Below are 20,286 nucleotides of genomic sequence, written 5' to 3'. Positions count from 1 at the left end.
CCTCAAAGAGGCACCAGTAAAATCTGGGTAACAGACGGACTGCTCCATGCCAGGAAGATCCTTTGAATTTGTAGAACATAAAGAAAACAGTAAATGGAAATGGATAAGACATTAGAAATAGTTGTAATTTTATGTCTTAAAAATTTTTAAAGGGCGGCGCTGGTGGCTCAGCAGTTTAGCGCCGCCTTCGGCCCAGGGCTTGATCCTGGAGACCTGGGATCGAGTCCCGTGTCAGGCTCCCTGCATGGAGCCCGCTTTCCCTCTGCCTGTGTCTCTGCCTCTCTCTCTCTCTCTCATGAATAAATGAATAAAAATCTTAAAAAAAAAATTAAAGACGGGGCAGCCCCGGTGGCCCATGGGTTTAGTGCCGCCTTCAGCCCAGGGTGTGATCTTGGAGATCCGGGATCTTTAAATAAAATAATCTTTAAAAAAAAATGCTGTTAAAATGGTCTATTATAAAAAAAAGAAATAGGGAATAGAGAAGAAAAGAAGAACTTTGAAAAGCAGAACAGATGATGGGCAAAGATACAAAAGTCTAGGAAACCTAAGACAACAGAAGCCATCAACATAAAGAATATATCTGGGTTATTTTTATAGACCTATTTTAGATTTTTTTTTTCCTATTTTAGATTTTTAAGTAGATTTTAGAATTTGAAGTTGTAATGTTTAAAATTTTGAGAGAGGCAGCCCTGGTGGCGCAGCGGTTTAGTGCCGCCTGCAGCCCGGGGTGTGATCCTGGAGACCCAGGATCGAGTCCCACATTAGGCTTTCTGCATAGAGCCTGCTTCTCCCTCTGCCTGTGTCTCTGCCTCTCTCTCGCTCTCTCTGAATGAATAAATAAATCTTTAAAAAAAAATAAAATTTTGAGAGAAATAAAGCATGTTTTTATGATTTTAAAAACAGGAATAGCTTTTTTTTTTTTTTTTTTAAGATTTTTAAAATTTATTCGTGAGAGACAGAGAGGCAGACACACAGGCAGAGGGAGAAGCAGACTCTCTGCAAGAAGCCCAGTGAGGGACTTGATCCTGGATCCCGGGATCACGAGCCCTGAGCCGAAGGCAGATGCTCAACTGCTGAGCCACCCAGGAATCTTAGGAATATCAATTTTTATTTTTTATTTATTTAATTTATTTTTTAAAGATTTTATTTATTTATTCATGAGAGACACAGGGAGGGAGAGAGGCAGAGACACAGGCAGAGGGAGAAGCAGGCTCCATGCAGGGAGCCAGATGTGGAACTTGATCCTGGGTCTCCAGGATCATGCCTTGGGCCGAAGGCGGCACTAAATCACTGAGCCACCTGGGCTGCCCGAATATCAATTTTTAAAGCAAGGAACAAAAACCAATAGGTGAAATAATTATAACAATTATTAATAGTTCATATTAATAATATTATTTTTGAATAAACAAGGAATGTATACACAAAAGAAATACTGGAAAAGATCCAAGAGTAGGCATTTACCGTTTAACCACAAAGATCAATGGCTTTTAAAGTATCTTCATGAAAGTCCTTAGCTCGTCTGTAATAATAGAGTGTCTACACCTGCCACACTGAGTGTGCCAAACTGAGCTCTGGCTTTGACAGTTCTAACAAACTGCACACAAGCACGCATGTCTGCATACTGCATTCCCGGAGTGAAGGCCTCATTCTGAGTCCTGCTGGGACAGATATCTCAGGTGGCATGATATTTAGCTGTCAGGCATTAGCCCCACAGCTTTATTTTCCTACATGAGTTCCAAATTTCTGTTGCTGATTTCACATATCCAAAAAGCTCTCCAAATTTCTGACTCCACTCATTCTGAAACAACTATTTGACTGCTAAGGTTCCTTCAACTTCTAACACCCTTGCAGTTTGACTATGGGTAAAGTGAGGTAGTGCAGGGTACTGGCACCACTGAGTCCCACTTTGCTCTAGAGAGGCAACTGTCTATTGTATTTCCCACCTCCTTCTGCCCTTCTCCTTTTGGCCTTTAGGTTTTTTTTGTTCACTCTTTTATTCTGTCTCCCTATATCCTGAGCATTCTTTTCTATATAAATTTACTTCTTCAGGAATCCTTCCTTCTCTACACATTTTATTTTTAAACACACACTCTCTTTCTTTATTTAAAAAAAAAAATACTTTATTCATGAGACACACAAACACACACACACACACACAGAAAGAGAGAGAGAGAGAGGAGAGAGAGAGAGAGAAAGGCAGAGACACAGGCAGAGGCAGAAGCAGGCTCCATGCAGCAAGCCCGATGCAGGACTTGGTCTCGGGACTCAAGGATCACACCTTGAGCCAAAGGCAGGCCCTAAATGGCTGAGGCACCCAGGGATCCCCAACTCTCTCTCATTTTTAAAAGATTTTATTAATTATTTTAGAGAAAGAGGGCTCAATCTTACAAACCTGAGATCATGACCTGAGCTGAAATCAAGAGCTGATGCTTAACTGACTGAGCCATACAGGTCCCCTCTAGAGGCAAAATTTTTAAAAGTTTTTAAATTTTAATTCCAGTATAGTTAATACACAATGTTCTATCACTTTCTTTTTTTTTTTTTAATCACTTTCAAGTGTACAATATAGTGATTCCACAATTCTATACATTACCCAGTACTCATCATAAGTGTACTCTTTAATCCCCTATTTTATCCATCTCTCCACCTACCTCACCTCTGGTAACCATCAGTTTGTTTACTGAAGTATAATTTTTTTTTTAAGATTTTATTTATTTATTCATAGAGACACAGAGAGAGAGAGAGGCAGAGACATAGGCAGGGGGAGAAGCAGGCTCCCTGTGGGGAGCCTGATGCAGTACTCAATCCCAGGACCCCAGGATCATGACCTGAGCCAAAGGCACACTCTTAACCATTGAGCCACCCAGGTGCCCCTGAAGTATAATTTATATTAAAATTCACTTGTTTAAAAAAAAATTCACTTGTTTTAGGTGTACAAGTAAATTATTTTTAGAAAATATGTACAGCTGTACAACTACTACCACAAGCCAGTTACAGAACATTTCTATCATTTGGGAAAAATCTTTTTTTTTTTTAAGATTTTATTTATTTATTCATGAGAGACACAGACAGAGAGAAAGAGGCAGAGGCACAGGCAGAGGCAGAAGCAGGCTCCATGCAGGGAGCCCGACATGGGACTTGATCCTGGGTCTCCAGAATCACACCCTGGGTGGAAGGCGGCGCTAAACCTGAGCCACCGGCTGCCCCTCATTCAGAAAAAGTCTTACATGACAATGCAACCAACCAATTTTACTTTCTCACTCTCAGTTTCAGGCAATCACCAATCTGCCTCTTGTCTATAGGTTTGCCTTTTCTGTCTTTTTGATTATAGTCATTCTAGTGGGTGTGAAGGTTTAAATTTGCATTTCTCTAGTGACTAATGACTGAGAATTTTTTCATGTGCTTATTAGCCATTTGTACATCTTTTAAAAAAGAAGATTTATTTATTTATAGTGCACATGCACACATGAGTAGGGGTGGGGGGCCAGAGGGAGAGGCAGAGAGAAAATTTTAAGCAGGCTCCATGGCAAGCACAGAGCCTGATGGAGAACCAGAACTTATGACCCTGAGATCATGACGTGTGCAGAAATCAAGTCAGAGGCTTAACCAACTTAACTACCCAGATGTCCTGAGGGTGTTTATTTATTTATTTATTTATTTAGTTTTTAGATTTTATTTATTTATTTGTGAGAGACACAGAGAGAAAGAGAGGCAGAGACACAGGCAGAGGGAGAAGCAGGCTCCATGCAGGGAGCCTGATGTGGGACTTGATCCCAGGTCTCCAGGATCACACCTTGGGCTGAAGGCGGTACCAAACCACTAAGCCACCAGGGCTGCCCTAGGCTGGTTATTTTTCCCTTAAACATAATGATTTAAAGGTTCCCTTTTGGGGTGCCTGGGTGGCTCAGTTGGTTAAGCCTTTGGCCTTGGTCTGATTCAAGACACACACTAGGCTGTTGCTCTCTGCCAGTAATTCCTCCTGTGCCCAGAGTCCTCTCCTCTTCTGAGTCTCAGGGTTCCTACTCGTAAAACAAAGGGGTCAGAGTTAAGAGGTCTACTACTGAGACCTTCACAACAGAGTTAGAAGGCCCTAAGGTCCTCATGTCTGCTGTACTGCCTACTAACTCCTCGGTTTAATACACTCTTGGAGCACTTTGTAAGATGTCATTAGACGAGAGAAATTCATAAAGCAAGCTGGACTGTGTTCCCCTAATAGCTATAGACTTCAAGGCCAGAGTGACCAGTGCCCTGTCCTTCAGCACTAACCCAAGCCTGTCATCCTCTAACACCAGAAGGGAAGTGCATCATGTCTGATTCTTTATAGAATGAAATGCCTTTTGGTATTTTGAGGGCAGGAAATCCAGTGCTTTTGGCAACATGGAAGTAGTGGCTGCAAAGCCAATATGGATTTATTTATTTATTTTTTTTTAAAAAATATTTTATTTTTTTTTTAAAGATTTTATTTATTTATTCTTGAGAGATAGAAGGAGAGACAGAGCCAGAGACACAGGCAGAGCCAGAGCCAGAGACACAGGCAGAGGGAGAAGCAGGCTCCATGCACCGGGAGCCTGACGTGGGATTCGATCCCGGGTCTCCAGGATCGTGCCCTGGGCCAAAGGCAGGCGCCAAACTGCTGCGCCACCCAGGGATCCCGCCAATATGGATTTAAAGAAATATACCGTTTTAATCAGCCAGTACTGATTTAAAGAAATACTTGGTCATAAATAATTATGGTATGAATGGAATCATGTTGGAGACTGTGAGGGGCTCATTTAACCCTATACATTCTCTTTTAAAAAAATTTTTTTAAATTTTTATTTATTTATGATAGTCACAGAGAGAGAGAGAGGCAGAGACACAGGCAGAGGGAGAAGCAGGCTCCATGCACCAGGAGCCTGATGTGGGATTCGATCCCGGGTCTCTAGGATTGCGCCCTGGGCCAAAGGCAGGCGCCAAACCGCTGCGCCACCCAGGGATCCCACCCTATACATTCTCAACTCAACTCTTGCTATCTCTACTTAGGGTAAGGCAGTCTCTTAGAACCTACATCTTATCACCTATAAAATCAGGATAGCGCCACCCTACTAAAACACTTAGCAGAATATATATTAAACTATAAAACTGTAAACAAATGTTTGGTATCCTCATGCTGCTGAAAATACAATGTGCTGTGTACTTTGTTCATTTTATACCTTCAGTGATGCTTATTATTTTATGTTCTTATTGGTGTTATTTATTTATTTATAAGATTTTATTTATTTATTCATGAGACACACACACACACACACACACACACACACACACACACACACACAGAGGCAGAGACACAGGCAGAGGGAGAAGCAGGCTCCATACAAGGAGCCTGATGTGGAACTCAATCCTGGGTCTCCAGGATCACGCCCTGGACTGAAGGCGGTGCTAAACCACTGAGCCACTGGAGCTGCCCAGTGTTATATTTTTTAATTTTTATTTTTAATAAATTGAACTTAAAAAATATATGTATGAATAACAAAAAAAGTCCTCTTCATCTGACTCATCTTCCAAAAAATTTTTCCTTTCGTTCTTCACAGAACGAGTGATAGCATCAACATTTAGGTGGTGCTTGAACTTGAGAGGCATACTTTTTTTTTTTTAAGTTTAGCACCATTTATTAAGTGATCTCAGCTGTTTTTGTAGCTGCTGCGTATCAGCCTGTTCTTAAAACATAAAATGCTCTTCCAATTTCTCTTGTCCAGGACAGAAGGATCTTCCAGGTAGCACGCCAACAGAACAAGAGACTCTGATGATGCCAGCCTCAATGATGGTGCCATCCAGAGAGGGAGAGGGTCATGGCACATTCAACCGCAGCTTCCAGAGGTTTTGAAAAAGGAGCCTTTGGGGGCCCAGCCTGCCTGGCATTTTGATGCTGTTGGTGTGGGTTTTGTGCTCCATAATGGTGTTGGGAGGTAGGTTAAGGACTCACCGAAGGGTATCCCGGATGTGGGCTGTGGTTGCTAGGTCACTGGCAGTCTTATTCCATATTGAAATAATGTCCTCCTGAAACAGGACAGAGACCACAGCCCCACAGATCTCCCCAACCATGAACTGTTTCCCCAACATGGCCAGGATGAGATTCTCCCAGCAATGGGATGCCAAGCCCTTCCGCAGTTGAATAATCCACTTGCCACCATTTTTATTTGCGTCATCCTCCCACATGGGCTTAATTCTTTCTTTGAAGAGATGGCAGTCACTGTGGCCTGTCAGGTCTCCAGGATGTACCACGTGGCTATAAAACCTCCAGAACTGCTCCACAGAGGCAAAGGTGCCAATCTGTTTGATATTCTGTTCATAGCTCTGTGAGCTGGTGGAACGGCTGGGGGTTCTTCTGGAGTACCAGAAAGTATAGTTGTACTGCAGGGGATGCTCTGCTGGCCCAGGGACAACAGCCTTCCTCTTACTGCTGCCCTGACTTTTGTCTCATTCCGATTTTTCCTTCTCACTATCTTTCTTTGTGCTGTTTTCTTCATTCTGATCATGGTCCCCACTGTCATCATCTTTCAATGCGTCAAACATTTCATTCTCTCACTGCCGCTGTCACTACTGCCTCACGGAGTGACTTCTGCTCCACCAGAGAGGCATACTTTTTTCTCAAGAAGTACTCTTCTGGGGCAGCCCCAGTGGCTCAGCGGTTTAGCGCCGCCTTCAGCCCAGGGTGGGATCCTGGAGACCCAGGATCGAGTCCCATGTTAGGCTCCCTGCATGGAGCCTGCTTCTCCCTCTGCCTGTGTCTCTGCCTGTGTCTCTGCCTCTCTCTCTCTGTCTCTCTCTCTGTCTCTCTCTCTCTCTCTATATATATATATAATGAATGGATAAATAAAATCTTTAAAAAAAGTACTCTTCTGTTTTCCAGCAGAATAAGTATTCACCACCTAGTCTTCTGGGGAGCTCTGGGCAGCTCTTCAGGGTCAGCAGCCTTGGGAGGGCAGGGGGAGGAGTGGGAAGTGCAGGAAGAAAGTGGGGAAGGGAGACCATGGGTGCAGACCTGGTGTCCCCTCTGCTGCAACTGCATGTCTAATCATTATACTTTAAAAGAAACTAGAGACTAAGGCTGCTCAGAAGTAGTTATCTATAATTCTATCTATAATTCTAATGAGACAGATTCTGGGGCAAGCACCTGTTGCATAACTACCTGGTAGCTGTTTTATAGGGTGGCGCTTACTTGCCAGACCACCCCAAATGCCTGATCTTGGTGGTATTGTAAGTGGCAGGAATGACAGACCGTTGATCATCACGTGTGCATATACAGTTCCAAAACAAAGGTCTGCCTATGCAGCAGGGTGGGCTACGGCACCACTGGTGCTCAGGCCCCGTCCAAGAAAAGCAGCTGTGTTGAAGGGAAAGCCCTACACTCAAAGTAGCAGAGACTTCCAGAGCTGGAAGAGTTCTTAAGAGTTCTAAGTGTTGGAGCACTTGCATAGTTCAGTGGTTGAGCGTCTAGACGCCTTTGGCTCAGGTTGTGATTCGGGTCCTGGGATCAAGTTCTGCACTGGGCTCCTCTTAGGGAGCCTGCTTCTTCCTCTGCTATGTCTCTGTGTCTCTCATGAATAAATAAGTAAAATCTAAGGAAAAAAAAAAGTTCTAAGTGCTGCTCCTCAATGTACTGACTGAAAAACAAAAGGAAATTATTTTAGTTCACGTTAAAAGCAATTAATTCAGGATTCCTGGGTAGCTCAGTTGTTGAGCGTCTGCTTTTGGCTCAGGTCCTGATCTCGGGATCCTGAGATGAGTCCCACATCAGGCCCTCTCCAGGGAGCCTGCTCTTCCCTCTGCTGATGTCTCTACCTCTCTGTGTCTCTCATGAAAAATAAGTAAAATCTTAAAAAAAAAAAAAAAATTGGGACACCTGGGTGGCTCAGTGGTTGAGCATCTGCTTTTGACTCAGGGCGTGACCCGGGGTCCCAGGAACGAGCCGCACATTGGGCTTCCTGTATGGAGCTTGCTTCTCCCTCTGCCTGTCTCTGTCTCTTTCCCTCTGTGTCTCTCATGAATAAATAAATAAAATCTTTAAAAAAAGGGATCCCTGGGTGGCGCAGCAGTTTAGCGCCTGCCTTTGGCCCAGGGCACGATCCTGGAGACCCGGGATCGAATCCCACGTTGGGCTCCTGCTGCATGGAGCCTGCTTCTCCATTTGCCTGTGTCTCTGCCTCTCTCTCTCTCTCTCTCTCTCTGTGACTATCATAAATAAATAAAAATTAAAAAAAAAAGAAAAAAAATCTTAAAAAAAAAGCAATCAATTCACACCTCTAGCCAACAGTCTCTAGCGCTTATATTCACTGAATAACTACTTTATGCCAAGCATATGGGATATTGCAGTGAACAAAATGGACATGAAAATTGCATGAAGGGCAGCCCTGGTAGTTCAGGAGTTTAGCGCCACCTTCAGCCCAGGGTGTGATCCTGGAGACTCGGGATCAAGTCCCGCATTGGGCTCCCCACAGGGAGCCTGCTTCTCCCTCTGCCTGTGTCTCTGCCTCTCTGTGTCTCTTGTGAATAAATAAATAAAATCTTAAAAAAAAAAAAAGTTGCATGAAGTGTACAGTGTAATGGAAATGAATTATTTTAGGTATGCAGTAAATGAATGGCAAGCATAGAATGTTATGGAAGAGTGTAACAAGGGATCTTGCCTAGGCTGGAAGATGATGGGAAACTTCTGTTTAAGCTTAGACTTGAAAGATGAGCAGGAATTAGCCAGGTGAAAGGGGTGGAGAAACTGAGATGGGCACCCTGGCCGAGAAAACAAGCACCAAGATCTTGAGGCCGACTGGTGAGTGTGAGGAACTATAGCTGCCCCGTAGTGATAAAACACACAAAACGAGGAGAGGCACAAGATGAAGCTACAGAGGTTTTAGGCCACATTAAGGATTTTGATCTTTATTCTTTTTTTTTTTAAGATTTTATTTATTTATTATGAGACAGAGAAAGAGAGGCAGAGACATAGGCAGAGGGAGAAGCAGGCTTCCCATAAGAACACCGACGTGGGACTTGATCCTGGACCCCAATTATACCCTGAGCTGAAGGCAGATGCTCAACCACTGAGCCACCCAGGTGTCCCTTGATCTTTATTCTAAAGAAGTAGGTCTTGGGTACCTGGGCTGGCTCAGTCAGTAGAGCATGTAAATCTTGATTTCAGGGTTGTGAGTTCAAGCCCCACATTAGGCATAGAACTTACTTAAACATAAATAAATAAAGGAAGTAGATGTCAGGTTATATGTATAGGTCAAAGTAGAGGTAAATAAAACAGAATCATCTCCTATGTCTCTAGCATATTTAGTATCTTGAGACTAATGGCAATTTATATTCTGTGATGGATATCACTGATTTAACAGTGTACTAAATCAAAATTAAAAGGCGGTTTGGTGTAGCACTGAGTTGAAAGTCAGGGTTCTGGGTTTTTTTTTTTTTTAAGATTTTATTTATTTATTCATGAGAGACACAGAGAGACAAGGACACAGGCAGAAGGAGAAGCAGGCTTTGTGCAGGGAGCCCAATGTGGGATTCGATCCCAAGACTCCAGGATCATGCCCTGGGCCGAAGGCAGCCGCTAAACCACTGAGCCACCCAGGGATCCCCCAGGGTTCTGGCTTTCACCTTGCCACTACATATGGAAAAATCTTTCTTCATGCTAGTTTCCTTATTTTAAAATGAAGTGTTGTACTTCAAAGTTCCAGAGTTTCGTAGAGGTACTTTAGGAAACTACAGGAAAACTGAATCAGAAAAATTCCATGTTCTTTGTTTTATGTCTTAAGCTTTTCCATAAGATTTCACCTAAAGAAAAGGTTCCACTGCCTTAAGAGCAGTTGGAAAATGATTGCAACTTTTTTTAAAAATTTTTATTTATTTATGATAGTCACAGAGAGAGAGAGCTTAGATGTAAGTTGAATTAGTCATTGAGAGAGAGAGAGAGAGAGAGGCAGAGACACAGGCAGAGGGAGAAACAGGCTCAATGCACCGGGAGCCCGACGTGGGATTCGATCCCGGGTCTCCAGGATCGCACCCTGGGCCAAAGGCAGGCGCCAAACCACTGCGCCACCCAGGGATCCCTGATTGCAACTTTTAATCTTAGATTAATATATTCACTAATTTTATACAACAAATGTGGAGATTGATCATATTACCTACCTAATACAGAATTATTAGGATGATTAGAAATTACTCAAAGAAAAAAAAAAAAAGAAATTACTCAAAGTACATTGAATGGTACTTGTGATACATTAGGTACCCATTAACTGACAACTGTTATTATTATTATCATGAGCCATGGTATCATGAGCTTGGTAAAAATACAAGAGTTGAAATAAACAGATGTTGCCCTCAGCAGCTCAAAATCTAGTAGGGAAGACTACATGTCAAAAAAGCCCATTGTATAGTATAACATGGTATACAATACATATATTATTATGTAGGCAGCTGGTACAGAAGAGGATGCAATGAGCTGTCTAAGAAAGCAGGAATGTGATAAAGTTTTACAGGGATGGATGAAGCTGGAGGTTGGCTCTGCAAGATGAGAAACTTATGAGGTAGGCAAAGTAGGAAAAATATATTTTATTTGAGTGCTAGGGTCAATAAAGGCAAAGAGGTATAAAAAAAAATTCCAAGATACAATGATAAAGGTTCAAGCTGCAGAGGCAGGCAGCCAGAGGTCAGATCCTGAAAAGCCTTCTATGATGCTTACACGTCATATTAAAGCATTTGGACTGAGGCGTCTGGGAGCTCAATTAAGAATCTGCCTTTGGCTCAGATCATGATCTGGGACTGAGCCCTGCATCAGGCTTCCTGCTTAGTGGGAAGCCTGCTTCTCCCTCTCCTTTTGTTTGCTCTTTGTTAAATAAATAAAATCTTAAAAAAAAAAAAAAATACGGGATGCCTGGGTGGCTCAGTGGTTGAGCACCTGCCTTTGGCCCAGGGTGTGATCCTGGAGTCCCAGGATTGAGTCCCACATCGGGCTCCCTGCATGGAGCCTGCTTCTCCCTCTGCTTGTGTCTCTGCCTCTCTCTCTCTGTCTCTCATGAATAAATGAATAAAGTCTTCTAAAAAAATTTAAAAAAAAATACAAGGCAGAAGTAAAGCCTCAGCCACATTTTTTATGTTCTAAAGGTCAGTGGATGGTGTGGCATACTGGCAACTTGCTCATGATGTCACTCATATAGTAGGCATGGAACAATATCCAGACTTACAGCTCTTCTAGACCCTATCAGATATCTTCCTTTAGCTTCTCTTGAGTCCTGAGCCAATTATTGTGTAGTTCTGTGGTGAAGGATGCCAGCTTCTCCTGCGGGTCCCCCACAGCAATGAGGCTGAAGGTGGTGACAGATATATGTAGGTTCCAGTTTGTCCTTGTGGGTCCCTGTTTGTTCTTGCTCTTGTCCACATCCAGCTTTCCTTTCTGACTGTTGGTCTGGCTGACTAATAGCAATCTCACTCTGAACACTAGACATAGAAGCAATAGCATGCATACACTGCTCTACCAGTTTTCACAATTGTATAATAAATCCTTATTCTGTATCACTCACAGTAGTTCTGTTTCTCTGATTGATTTAAAAATTGCTGTCAGAACTAGTCCTAAAAAGGGGCGCCTGGCTGGCTCAGTTGGTAGAGCATGCAACTCTTGATCTCAGGGTCATGAGTTCAGCTCCACGTTGGGCATGGAGGCTACGTAAAAAATAAAAAAAAAAGAAGTGCGGATCCCTGGGTGGCTCAGTGGTTGAGCATCTGCCTTTGGCCCAGGGCATGATCCTGGAGTCCCGAGATCGAGTCCTGCATCAGGCTCCCTGTATGGAGCTTGCTTCTCTCTCTGCCTGTGTCTCTGCCTCTCTCTCTCTCTCTCTCTCTCTCTCTCCCTCTCTCTGTGTGTGTGTCTCTCATGAATAAATAAATAAAATCTTTTAAAAAATAAATAAAAAAGAAGTGGTCCTGGAAGAACAGAACCTTAAGGATAGGTTTGTGAATTAATTCTGTATTACTTACAATTAATTTTCTAGTTCGATTAGGTTTATTTTTATTTATTAAGTAATCTTTTTTTTTTAAAGATTTATTTATTTATGATAGACAGAGAGAGAGAGAGAGAGAGAGAGAGAGAGAGAGGCAGAGACACAGGAGGAGGGAGAAGCAGGCTCCATGCCGGGAGCCCGACATGGGACTTGATCCTGGGACTCCAGGATCGCGCCCTGGGCCAAAGGCAGGTGCTAAACCGCTGAGCCACCCAGGGATCTCCTATTAAGTAATCTTTTATATGCGGCTCAAACTCATGACCCTGAGATCAGGAGTCACATGCTCTACTGATAGAGCCAGTCAGGTACCCCTCATTAGGTTTAAAAGCCTTTCAACTGATTGGATGACCCCCACACAGATTAACCAAGATAGTCTTCTTCACTTAAAATTGAGAGGTTTTTTTATATTAGCCACATCTACAAAATATCTACAGAGTAACACCTAGATTAGCATTTAACTGAAAAACTGGGTACTAGAGCCTAGCTCTAGTAAATTGACTTATAAAAATAACTATCAGGGTTATTTTTATAGGTCTCTATAGGTCTCTGCCTCTTTGTGTCTCCTATGAATAAATTAAATCTTAAAAAAACTATCATATAGACCACATGTCTAACATTTTTTAAAAAAGATTTTATTTATTTATTCATGAGAATACACAGAGAGGAGAGAGAGAGGGGCAGAGACACAAGCAGAGGGAGAAGCAGGCTCCATGCAGGGAGCCCGACGTGGGACTCGATCCCAGGTCTCCAGGATCACGCCCTGAGCCATAGGCGGCACTAAACCGCTGAGCCACTGGGGCTGCCCCCACATGTCTAACATTAACACAAGAGTCGGCAAAGCCTTCCTAGACAGGCTTGTGGACCACATGACTAATTAGGTCACTTAGTTTCTCTGAAGCATAGAATATAATATGAAATCATTCAATATATGTAAAGGGAAGTCTTCAAAGGTTTACAAAAATTAGTGATTACTAGATTAAAGAGATGAGAACCACATGTCTAACATTAACATATGAGTCAGCAAAGCCTTCCTAGATAGGATCACATGGCTGCTCATCCTCCCTGTCATTCTAGCCCAGAATGCTGGAACTGGCTGAGGTCTGGAATGTCCATCACCCTTCACAAGAGGTGCCCTAGACAGCAATCTGCATAGTCTCATTGACAAAGAGCTCCTACTCAAAGACAAGCCCGGAAAAAAGAACTGTCTCTCAAGTTATTTTTCTAAACTGCCTGGTCCATTATGTCTAAAGAATTTAATAGGGATGCCTGGGTCACTCAGTGGTTTAGCGCCTCCCTTTGGCCCAGGGCGTGATCTTGGAGTCCCGAGATTGAGTCCCATGTCAGGCTCCTTGCATGGAGCCTATTTCTCCCTCTGCCTGTGTCTCTGCCTCTCTCTCTCTGTGGGTCTCTCATGAATAAATAATAAATATTTAAAAAAAAGAATTTAGGGATCCCTGGGTGGCGCAGCGGTTTGGCGCCTGCCTTTGGCCCAGGGCGCGATCCTGGAGACCCGGGATCGAATCCCACATCGGGCTCCCGGTGCATGGAGCCTGCTTCTCCCTCTGCCTGTGTCTCTGCCTCTCTCTCTATCTCTCTGTGACTATCATAAATAAATAAAAATTAAAAAAAAATTTAATAAACAAGATTTAAACCCTCTATAGAAAGTGGGTAAAAATTGACATATTAATTTGCACTCCTGACCTAGCAAGACCTTTTAGCACATCTATCTTTCAGTCCTTAATTCTTCCAGGACACAAAGCATTATTCCTACTGTCTTTCAGATCTAGTTTCAAGTTGGTTATGTAGATGGCCAGAGGCAAGGGACCCGTTAAGGATCACGGGGGGGGGGGGGGGGGGGGGGGGGGGGGGGCGGCGGGGGGGGCGGATCCCTGGGTGGCTTAGCGGTTTAGCGCCTGCCTTTGGCCCGGGCGCGATCCTGGAGTCCCGGGATCGGGCTCCCGGCATGGAGCCTGTTTCTCCCTCCTCCTGTGTCTCTGCCTCTTTCTCTCTCTCTCTCTCTCTCTCTATCATAAATAAATAAATAAATAAATAAATAAATAAATAAATAAATAAATAAATAAATAAATAAATCTATCTTTAAAAAAAAAAGAAAAAAAAAAGGATCACTCAGGGGTTCATTTGTCAAAGCCTGGTTCTAGTCTTTACATGGCTAGAGTTACAACAAATTAAAAAGTCATTACAAAAAAAAAAAAGTCATTACAAGACAACCTGCCATGCACTCCCTACCCTTTGGGATTCAACAGTTGAGTAAAAAAAATTTCTCCTGAGTGACCGATATGTGTTAGGCACAGAACGGTATTAGGTCTATAATATTAAATGAAACACAAATATAACCTAGTAATCACTAATTTTTGTAAACCCTTAAGACTTCCCTTTTGCTTATACTAGATGCTTTCATATAATATTATTATGCTTCAGAGAAACTAAGTGACCTAGTTGTTTTGCTCTCCTTTCTCTGTGCCCTTGCTCATATGGTTCCTTCTAGAAAGACTGTCTCTATCCATGTGCACCAACTACTCCTAAAATGTATAAATTCTTAAAGCTCCAGTCTCAAAAGTCATTTTCTTCTAAAATTTTTCCTGATTCTCCTAATCTAGTGAGTTTTTTCCCTTCTAAATACAGAATTTCATCAGAAAAAATCTCTTACGTACTAATGTTCCATTCATGATGTGTAACTATCACATCTTTCAGGGAAGGAAGATTCGAGACCAGATCTTAATTATAAGCAGCATAATGTCCAGAACAGTGCCTTATAAGGCAAGCATGAAATAATGCTTATTGAATGTCCTGAAAGAGTATACGTTCTGATAAGAGATACAGACTCATTGGACACAAAAGTTAGGAGACTTCAGGAAAGGCCTGATGAGTCTGGGTGTACTCCAGAATATTCCTGATAAGTTCAGAAGAGTTGGCAAGCTTAGGTGCACAGCAGGGAATGAGAAGATGGGATAGGAATGGGACAGACTACTGAATAAGAGAGCTAGTCCCAATGTAACAGTTATGCCTCTGATAGGGTAGCAGTTGAGGATCTTCTTCTCTCAATCCAGCTCTCACACAGCAGCTTTAGAAAGAGAGAGGCTGGATGGACCCTCAAGGGCTGCCAAATAGGAAACATCGCTTGTATAACCTTAATGCATGTTCTGTTTTTTTCAAAATTAAAATATCCTTTTTCTAGCCTCCCTTTTCCTCCCTCAGTCCTTTCTCTCTCCTATGCTTCACAAATTATCAAAAGCATTTTCCAGTGGGCTATCACCATTTCATCACCTTCCATTCTACCCACTTCAATAAGGTCACTAATGGCTTCCATTTTAGTAAAACACAGTGATCATTTTTACTTTATATATATATTTTTAACAAGGAAGTGGAAAGCTTTACTGTCTAGTGAAACTATCCTAAGTTTAGTAAACAGATCTGATCCATTAATGTTCACTGTGGTAAAGTTACAGATTAATGAACCCAGTAAGTCTTTTTCATTTGCCTTCTATGTACATAGCATAACATGTGGTCCCACACAAGTAATGAACTATTTTCAGTAATGGTGAGTATTCTGAATCCTACTCAAGATTGATCTGTAAACATTCAGAATGATAATGCCATCAATTGATAAAGATTCTCTAAAATAACTCACTAGAGGGGATCCCTGGGTGGCTCAGTGGTTTAGAGCCTGCCTTTGGCCCGGGGTGCAATCCTGGAGTCCCGGGATTGAGTCCCGCGTTGGGCTCCAGCATGCAGCCTGCTTCTCCCTCTGCCTGTGTCTCTGCCTTTCTGCCTCTCTCTCTCTCTCTATCAGGAATAAATAAATAAATAAATCTTAAAAAAAAAAAAAAACCTCACTAGAGTTGCATCTGCTTATTCTAGAATATTTGTTCTCCAATCTCTTCTTCTCCTAGATGTTTTTTTTTTTAAAAAGATTATTTATTTATTCATAGAGACACACAGAGGTTTGGTCCCTCTGCTATCACAGCTATCCACACACAGAGAGAGAGGCAGAGAAACAGGCAGAGGGAGAAGCAGGCACCATGCAGAGAGCCTGACGTGGAACTCGATCCAGGGTCTCCAGGATCATGCCCTAGGCTGCAGGTGGCACTAAACTGCTGCACCACCGGGGCTGCCCTCTCCTAGATGTTAATAATTAGAAAGATTATGTGTTTGAACCTTGCTGTGAAGAATGAGAGAAGAAATGTGCATGGCCAATCGAGAAAGAAAAAAATGTATGGGCAAGCCTTCCAAAGCAGGGAAGGCATCAGCAAAACTGCCAGCTCAGTAGTAATGCAATTTAGTGGTAAAAGACAAAATCTTTGGGCTGGCTGGTTCAGTTGGGTTAACCATCTGCCTTTGGCTCAGGCCGTGATCCCGAGGTCCTGGGATGGAGCCACACATTGGGCTCCCTGCTCAATGGGGAACCTCTTCTTCCTCTCCCTCTGCTGCTCCCCGTAGTGCTCTCTCTCTCTCTGTGTCAAATAAATAAATAAAATCTTAAAAAAAGAAAAAAAAAAAAGACATCTTTAAAGAAAGGAAACTGCTAAAAAAAAAAATGGTACCTTGTCTAACAAAATTAAGAACTTTTTCTTTGGATCCAGTACACAACACAAATACATAAGGTGTTCTTACCTTGCAGACTTGTATTGGACACTTAATCCTAATGCACATTTAATGACAGGCTACCATGCTGGCCCAGTAAACCTTTCTCCTGTCTAGGTTTCTGCAATAGCATCATAATTTGTCTCTCTGCTATCACAGCTATCCATCTATTGTTTATCAAACCCTCTTATTTGCCAGGTACCATTCTAGGGATCTGTCTGTCACACAGTGATCATTTTTATTTTATTTATTTATTTATTTATTTATTTATTTTAATTTATTTATTCTTGAGAGATAGAAGGAGAGACAGAGCCAGAGACACAGGCAGAGGGAGAAGCAGGCTCCATGCACCGGGAGCCTGACGTGGGATTTGATCCTGGGTCTCCAGGATCGCGCCCTGGGCCAAAGGCAGGCGCCAAACCGCTGCGCCACCCAGGGATCCCACACAGTGATCATTTTTAAATTATCATCTTACCTAACCTCAATATCAACACTACTGCTACTTCCTCACTCTGGCTCCTGCAATGTTATGTTCTCTTGGTTTTCCTTTTTTCTTCTATTTTCTGTTCTATGTTTCCTTTGGAGGCCCTTGATCCTCTAGCTGGTCTAAGTTTGTTCCTAATTCTCTTTTCTTTTCTTCTACGTGATTCGATCAGTGTTCATTTCATTTTTAAAAATTTTTTTAAAATTTATTTATGATAGGCACACAGTGAGAGAGAGAGAGAGAGAGGCAGAGACATAGGCAGAGGGAGAAGCAGGCTCCATGCACCGGGAGCCCGATGTGGGATTCGATCCCGGGTCTCCAGGATCGCGCCCTGGGCCAAAGGCAGGCGCCAAACCCCTGCGCCACCCAGGGATCCCTGTTACACTTTTTTTAAAAAAAGATTTTATTGGGGCGCCTGGGTGGCTCAGTGGTTGAGTGGCTGCCTTTGGCTCCGGTCGTGATCCTAGAGTTCTGAGATCAGGTCCCACATAGGGCTCCCCGTGGGGAGCCTGCTTCTCCCTCTGCCTATGTCTCTGCCTCTCTGTGTGTCTCTCATGAATAAATAAATTAAATACTTAAAAAATAAAGGAAGATTTTATTAATTTATTCAGGAGAGATACAGAGAAAGAGGCAGAGACATAGGCAGAAGGAGAATCAGGCCCCCTGCGGGGAGCCTGATGGTGGGGGGAGATGGGTGGGGAGAGGGGCATGGGTACAACAACTTGATCCTGGAATTCTGGGATCACGTCCTGAGCCAAAGGCAGATGCTCAACCACTGGGCCACACAGGCGTCTCTCTTACTGACACTTTTACCTGGATATCCTAAAAGTACCTCAAATTCAGCATATCCCAAACTGAACTTTGGATCTTATCTCTACAAACTTAGTTGCTCCCATCTCTTGATTTATCTTGCTGCTCAAACCAGAAATGTGAATCATTCCTGACACCTTCCCACATCTTAGCCCCAAGGTTCAATCACACACATGAACTCCTCAGTTTTTACCTGCTTAGTCCTTCTCTAATTTATCCACTTTTCTCCATCTCCACTGTCAATATCCTAGTTCAAACCACCATTATTTCTCACTTGGATTACTAGAATACCCTCCCTTACCTAGTCTCTCTATATCCTCTTACCAAATGCCAATCCATTCTTCACACTACACCCAGAGTTACCTTTTCAAAAGGGAAATCTGGTCACATCATTCTCCTACTTAAAACCTTTTGCCTAGTGCAAACAGGGTCAGAAACAGCTTTATAGAGAAGTAATATATGAACTTAGTCTTGAAAGAAGAACAGGTATTTAGCCAGGTAGAGAAGGGTAGCTGGCTGAAGGAAGGTTAGGAATGGTGAAAACAAAAGGACAGAAGCTTGAAAAAGAAAGCAGAAGTCACAGAACTACAAGCACCTCTCCATCCTATAGGTCAGAGTGTTGAGCAGGGGTTGTAGGTGGAATGGTGAGATATAAGGATGAAAGGGGCAGGCATGGTTAGATGACTAAGAGCCTTTAGGAATTTGTGCCTTATCTTACAAGCTATGTGTTTATAGGTGTAGGGGGGAAAGTAGTAGTAGAAAGCAAGTTGAAAATTGGGAGAGTGCTAGAAAAACTCACAGAACAAGGTTCCAGGGGAAACAGGCATTAAGTGAGGGGATCAGGAAACTTCTTCCTCTAAGGCTAGAGAAAAGAAAGTGAAGGTAGGTCTGGGTAAAGATAAAATTACGGATAGGGGGGATCCCTGGGTGGCGCAGTGGTTTGGCGCCTGCCTTTGGCCCAGGGCGCGATCCTGGAGACCCAGGATCGAATCCCACGTCGGGCTCCTGGTGCATGGAGCCTGCTTCTCCCTCTGCCTGTGTCTCTGCCTCTCTCTCGCTCTCTGTGTGACTATCATAAATAAATAAAAATTTAAAAAAAATTATTAAAAAAAAATTACGGATAGGGGTAGTGTGCTGGGAAAATCAGTATCTGATAGCCAGGATTTTCTCGAAGGAGGAGGAGGCAAGTAATTTTCTAAGATAGGAAGGTGGTGATGGTTGACAATAACTGCTAAGAGAAGTGGAAGAGTGTTTCAGGAGAAATGTGCAAGAATTCAGAGTGGCTTTAAGGGTTCAGCTAAGATTGGAACCATGAATTTATAGTGGTGCCAGTTTACAACCTGCATAATATCTTTCCTGGTGACTTGAACAAAACAGATGTAGGAGGAGACAAAATAATAGATGTTAAAGTAATCCAAAGTTGAGGGTTATGAGGGTGGATATAGCAAAAGGACAGTGAGCAAGGATATGGAGGGGAAATGACTGAAGTCACACACCGCAGGGTCTAGACTGGATGAAGAAGGAAATGAGGGATAAAAAGAGGAAAAAGAGAAAGAGGGAAGGAGGGGCGAAAGCAAGGAACTGAAAGAGACTGAAATGAAGGAAACAGGCTTCTAGGTAAAGATGGCAGATTAAACACAGGCATTAAGCCCTGTTCCTTCTTTTTTTTTTAAGATTTAAAAAATTCGTCTACTTGAGAGAGTGACCATGAGCAGCAGGGAGGGGCAGCGGGAGAGAGAGAAGCAGACTCCCTGCTGAGCAGGGAGCCCTGACATAACATAAGGGTTCCAGGGCTCCATCTAAGGACCCGGGACCACAAACTGAGCCAAAGGCAGACAGTTAACCTACTGAGCCACCCAGGCACCCTAGCCCTATTCCTTTTCTTTTTTTTTAAGATTTTATTTATTTATTCACGAAAGACATAGAGAGAGAGGCAGAGACACAGGCAGAGGAAGAAGCAGGCTCCCTGGGGAGCCTGATGCAGGGATCATCCCAGGATGCCGGGATCACAACCTGAGCCAAAGGTAGATGCTCAACCCCTGAGCCACCCAGGTGCCCCAGCCCTATTCCTTTTGAAAGCTCATTAAAGTGACAGTAAAGGGTTTTTGTTGTTGTCCTCGTTGTTTTTTGGAAGAGTATAAACTCCAAGGACAAAGATTAAGAGAAGAGAGAATAGTGAAACAATTTTGGAAGCTGGAAAGTAGGATGGTGGTGGCAGATTCAGCATATCCAAAAGCTGAATCCCAAAATGGCCATAAGGAAAGCTGAACAGCAACCTGATTTGTACTCCAGAAGCCCTGAAATAATCAGGAATTGTCACCAGAGCTTTTACACACCTAGAAAGGAGACCGGAAGATTTTCCTC

The 20,286-nt window shown here is 42.9% G+C and overlaps 1 protein-coding gene and 1 pseudogene across 26 annotated transcripts in view; both read right to left on the bottom strand.

The window, feature by feature from the left end:
* The window catches only part of EIF2B3 (eukaryotic translation initiation factor 2B subunit gamma), a 143,848-nt gene that overhangs the window by 50,563 nt on the left and 72,999 nt on the right, over positions 1 to 20,286 (bottom strand). The gene's annotated exons all lie outside the window — the stretch shown is intronic.
* LOC112914800 (eukaryotic translation initiation factor 4E type 2 pseudogene) lies at positions 5,533 to 6,728 on the bottom strand (annotated as a pseudogene).

Source organism: Vulpes vulpes, chromosome 10, assembly GCF_048418805.1.
Source record: "Vulpes vulpes isolate BD-2025 chromosome 10, VulVul3, whole genome shotgun sequence".
Classification (NCBI taxonomy): Eukaryota; Metazoa; Chordata; class Mammalia; order Carnivora; family Canidae; genus Vulpes; species Vulpes vulpes.
This window is presented reverse-complemented; position numbering and strand designations above follow the sequence as displayed.